Source organism: Vicia villosa, linkage group LG1 (assembly GCF_029867415.1).
Source record: "Vicia villosa cultivar HV-30 ecotype Madison, WI linkage group LG1, Vvil1.0, whole genome shotgun sequence".
NCBI lineage: Eukaryota > Viridiplantae > Streptophyta > Magnoliopsida > Fabales > Fabaceae > Vicia > Vicia villosa.
In genome coordinates this window covers 241763359-241769358 of record NC_081180.1, presented here as the reverse complement: position 1 = coordinate 241769358, position 6000 = coordinate 241763359, and positions in this window count along the sequence as shown.

The window sequence follows — 6000 nt, the reverse complement described above, 5'->3', positions numbered from 1 at the left end:
AACAAAAGGAAGAGGCCATTCAGCCATACAATGAGCCTCTAGAGATCATTAACCTTGGTTCCGATGAAAACAGAAAAGAGGTTAAGATTGGAGCTTCGCTCAGTTCAGAGATCAGAGAGAGTTTGATACAACTGCTCAAAGAATTCTCAGATGTCTTCGCTTGGTCTTATCAAGATATGCCAGGGTTGGATACCAGTATAGTGGAGCACCACTTGCCATTAAAAGCAGAATGCCCTCCGATCAAACAAAAATTGAGAAGAACCCATCCGGAGATGGCCATGAAAATCAAAGAGGAAGTTCAAAAGCAGATCAACGCAGGTTTCCTCGTCACTTCAGAATACCCTCAGTGGTTAGCTAACATTGTTACCGTTCCTAAGAAAGACGGAAAAGTCCGCATGTGCGTCGACTACAGAGATTTGAACAAAGCTAGCCCTAAGGATGATTTTCATTTACCACATATTGATATATTGGTAGACAGTACAGCAAAATCCAAAGTTTTCTCGTTCATGGACGGATTTTCAGGATACAACCAAATCAAAATGGCACCTGAAGACATGGAGAAAACAACTTTCATCACCCCCTGGGGCACGTTCTGCTATCGTGTTATGCCTTTTGGACTAAAGAACGCAGGGGCAACTTATCAAAGGGCCATGACTACGCTTTTCCACGACATGATGCATAAAGAAGTGGAAGTCTATGTGGACGACATGATTGCTAAATCAGAAAATGAAGAAGATCATATACAGAATCTGACAAAGTTATTTCAACGCTTACGGAAGTTTCAGCTTCGCCTGAACCCCAACAAGTGCACCTTTGGTGTCTACTCAGGAAAACTCCTTGGTTTCATTGTCAGCAAATGAGGAATTGAAGTAGATCCAGACAAAGTCAAGGCAATTCAAGAAATGCCTTCACCCAGAACCGAGAAACAAGTTAGAGGATTTCTTGGACGTCTGAATTACATCTCGAGATTCATATATCTCATGACTGCAACTTGCGCTCCTATTTTCAAACTTCTACGGAAAAATCAAAGTTGCGTCTGGACAAACGATTGTCAGAAAGCGTTCGACAGCATTAAAGAATATCTGCTCGAACCACCCATCTTGTCTCCTCCAGTGGAAAGAAGACCTTTGATAATGTACTTGACCGTCTTAGAAGATTCCATGGGTTGTGTCCTTGGACAGCAAGACGAGACGAGAAGAAAAGAGCATGCCATTTACTACCTAAGCAAGAAATTCACTGACTGTGAATCCCGCTACTCCATGCTCGAGAAAACGTGTTGTGCTTTGGCCTGGGCTGCCAAGCGTCTCCGCCAGTACATGATTCGACATACTACTTGTTTGATCTCTCATATGGATCCAATCAAGTACATCTTTGAGAAGCCTGCCTTAACTGGGAGAATTGCCCGTTGGCAGATGTTGTTATCAGAATATGACATTGAGTATCACGCTCAGAAAGCCGTGAAAGGAAGTATCCTAGCTGAGCACCTGGCTCACCATCCACTCAATGGTCATGAATCAACCAGTTTCGACTTTCCGGACGAGGACGTCATGTACCTCAAGATGAAAGATTACGACGAGCCACTACCAGACGAAGGACCTGAGATAGGATCCCAGTGGGGCTTAATCTTTGACGGAGCTGTCAATGCTTATGGACGAGGAATTGGGGCAATCATTGTTACTCCTCGAGGTACCCATATTCCATTTACTGCCAGATTAACTTTCAAGTGCACAAACAATGAGGCCGAATATGAAGCTTGCATCATGGGTCTCGAAGAAGCCGAGTGGTGTCAAAGCAGATTCGATGAATTGAACTTGATCGAAGAAAAGCGCATGACAGCTATATGCCACGGTCAGCTATATCAACAAAGAATGAAGAAAGCTTTCGACAAAAAGGTTCGACCTCGCACAATCAAAGAAGGCGACCTTGTACTCAAAAAGATTCAATCTTTTCTCACAGATTCGAGAGGGAAATGGACTCCCAATTATGACGGCCCCTACGTGGTCAAGAGAGCTTTCTCGGGAGGAGCCTTAAGACTCACGACTATGGATGGAGAAGAATTCACCCGTCCCGTGAACGTCGACGCAGTCAAGAAATACTTCGCCTAAATAATTAAAAGAACAGCTCGCTAAGTTGAAAACTCGCAAAGAGCGACTTAGGAAAAAAAGAGCGTCTCGGTGAATCGAAAACCCGAAAGGGCGATTCAGGCAAAAGTTAGAGACATAAAAAATAAATAATCAATCCCGTTAAACTTAAAACCCGAAAGGGGTAGTTTACGCAAAAGTTAGGGATATATGGCAAGTAACTGTGTTCAGGACAAACTTGATCATTCAAAAATCCATAGCGGAGTATTCATCTGCAGTAGGTCATCTTCTACGAAGCACGAATACAGCGCAACCCGGAGTGGAAAGGAAAGATAACGGTCGTCACGTTTCATCGTAGCCCTTTTCCCGAAAAATTACCAATTTCCAACTTTGTAAATACTCCATGGAATCAAGCATTTGGCTGATTACCATTCCATATATAATAATTTGAGCCTTGTGCTTTCCTTTGCAATCTAGTCTTATTCAATTTCTTGAAATGCATTTTAAGTTTAAACAGTCATTTTCTTGAAACAAATGTTTTCATAAAATAAAAATGAATTTACTTGCAAAAATAGAGGTGAAATTTTCTTTCTAAGGTTTACAAACAATAGGAAGAATGCAAACAGTTGCTCCGGGAACGGTTGAGACTCCGGGAACCAAGATTTCCCCATGAGGTCGCTTTGCGAAAATCTCCCGATGACGGATCTTCACTTCAATTCATATTACTCACTTCGGACAGCGGACAACTGATAACCAGGTATCCCCAACAGAGTTCGAACTACAAGAAGAAGACATCTTCTGATCAACAAGATTCAAGTCGTGTCAGAGGATTTTACATCCGCGACAATTCTATTCACATTCACTTTGCATTTCATAATCATCGTAATATTCATGCATTTTGTCTCACATGATATTTGCGTAATGAGCATAGTCTAGCCAGGTTTTGATCATGTTAATACCCAAATTACTTGGACATATACTCGAGATTCCCCTGCGAAGTTGTGAAAGGGTTCTTCTTCTTCATGAAGAAGGTTCATACACCCAAATTCCCCAAGCAAGTCAACAAATGGTAGTCTCCCTCAAAGAGATAGTTTGTTCACTTTTGGAGTTCCTCAGCCAAGATTCTCCCGCAGAGCGACACTCGACAGTCTTCTTCAGATGAGATAGTCTATTTCGCATTTTGGAATTCCCCACAGGGTCGATGAGCGTTTCTCTTCTCCAAGAAGTGTGGATTCCCCGACATAATTGACAAGTGGTAGTTTTTCCTCCTGGAAAAACAGTTTGGTATTTCCCCAGCAGGGTCAAGAGATGCCACTCTTCGTCAAAGAAAACAGTTTGGTATTTCCCCAGCAGGGTCAAGAGATGCCACTCTTCGTCAAAGAAAACAGTTTGGTATTTCCCCAGCAGGGTCAAGAGATGCCACTTTTCGTCAAAGAAAATAATTGGGAATCTCCCCAGCAGATCGACAAATGATCCCCAGCGGAGTCAGTGAATGGCAGTCTCTTTCGGCAAAAGACAGTTCACTCACTTTTTCGGACAAAAATAACGAATGGCAGCCTTCTTCATGAAGACAGTTCGTTTCGCTTAAAGATTCCTCAACAAGGTCAGCAAATGGCAGTCTCTTTCGGCAGAAGACAGTTTGCTCACTTTCTTTCACAGCGGGGTCAACAAATGGCAGTCTCTCCCAGTAGAAGACAGTTTGTTCCCCTAGCAATTGGCAAATGGCAGTCTTTCCCCAAGGAAAGACAGTTTGTCTGTTAAAACATTCAAGAGATCGACAAATGGCAGTTTCTTTAAACAGTTTGTCTGTTTTTGGGATGTTTCATCCCCTTCAGAGTCGACAAATGGCGGTTCTTCTCTTAGGAAAACAGTTTGTTGGTTCCCTGGCACAAGTCGATGAATGTGGGTTTTCACCCCGAAAACAGTTCATCTGCTTTCAAGCAAAGTCATTAGCCCCTCAAAAGATCATGAGGCCATATGACATTCTTTCAAGACGTCAAGTCAAAAGGGAAGATGGTGAAGTTTCTTTATTACCATCAAATGGCGTCTCATCTCCAAGTGCCGATGAGAAGTTTGATGAGGGAACAAACCTTTGAAGTTTCTTTATTACCATCAAATGGCGTCTCATCTCCAAGTGCTGATGAGAAGTTTGATGAGGGAACAAACCTTCGAAGTTTCTTTATTACCATCAAATGGCATCTCATCTCCAAGTGCTGATGAGAAGTTTGATGAGGAAACAAACCTTTGAAGTTTCTTTATTACCATCAAATGGCGTCTCATCTCCGAGTGCTGATGAGAAGTTTGATGAGGAAACAAACCTTTGGAAATTTTCTCTTTATCTGAGATATTGTCCAAACACGACCGAGACCAGTTTCGAGATATGGACATCCGAAACGAGGGGAGGTTGTTTACCTTTTTCTAAGTATCAACACCTAGTTAAAGAAGATGGATTGCGCATCCTACATTGACATCCATTCACCAGAAGCCACATCAAGTATTTCTACAGGAGTTTGTCTCCTCATCCCCCGCCAAGTGCGACAACAGGATCAGTTCATGAAAAGATTTTATTAATTACAACATCTCAGGAGCGCCCAAAATTCGGGTATTCTTTGATATTTAAGTCTCTTTCACGCAGGAGAGATCGAGATATCAATCTCTCTCCCTCCGGATAAAAGAAACTTAAATAGGGGCATCTGTCATACGCTAATTTTTGACCCCCCTGAGATTACATATCTTCAGGGTTTTCATCAGGTCAGAGCAAGTGCCCAGAGCAGTCACTTCTTCATCTGGCATTTGATTAAGGATGTTCAAAGACAAGAAAACTCAGGCAAAGGATCAATCAATAGAAGGATTGGCCTCTAACACAATCATAGGACTCAAAGGCTTCACTTTTATATTCACCTATGATTGATTAGACACCCAGTCATCTGAGTACAGGTTTACTCAAGTCACCAGACTAGGGTTTTTGAGCCTATCAAGGACTAAAATCAGGGATCACCTTTGGGAAACCCTAAAAAGCCCCAAGGGATCATTCAAAGACATCAATCATCTTCAAATAGCTCATATGACAAGATCCACTGGACATCACACCTCAATTTAAAGCCTACAGTCATCATTTTCATCTGGTCGACAATTAGGGTTTTTAACCTAATTCATCTGGATAGTTGACTTTTAATCAAGGCATGGATCCAAAACTCAAGACATGATTCAAAAACCTCTACTACCTCAATATAACCCATTTACATCACTCATTTGAGGAGAAGATCTTAATTCCACACAAAAGTCCAAAATCTCACTTTATCTGGAAAAAGTCAACTGTATGGGATCACCTTTGACTTTTAAGATTTTTGGTCAAACCATGACTTTCAAAGATCAATATCATCAATATATGGATATTAAAGTCATTTGACCAAAGAAATTCAAGAAGAATCATCAAGGAGCAAAAAGTCGGGAATTAGGGTTTTTGAGGGCATTGTGGGAACTCAAAATTTCACCTACACAACTCAAAAAACTTCCAACATGAAAGTTGTAGATCTTGCAAAATAAAACAACATCTTACATAGGAACTTTTTTCAAAAGATCAACCATTTAAGAGATTTGGAATTTTGAAGCTTTAGGTTATAAAAACTTAGAAATTTTTCTAAGTGTTTTAACCTAGTTTTCATCCAACTTTGAGCTCATTTTTCACAATTTTCCCAAATGATTCTGAAGAAACCCTAAATTGTGCTCAACCTTCTCCAAATTCATTTTGAGCTAGGAGTTATGCTTGTTCAAAGTTGGCCTCATGAAGTGAAATTATAGGTCATGCCTCATTTTTGAACTTTGAAATTTTGTGCACATGACCTCACTTATGGATGCTACACGACCCATAACACATCTGAAAACATGCCATGCATTCATTTTCACCATAGCATAAGAA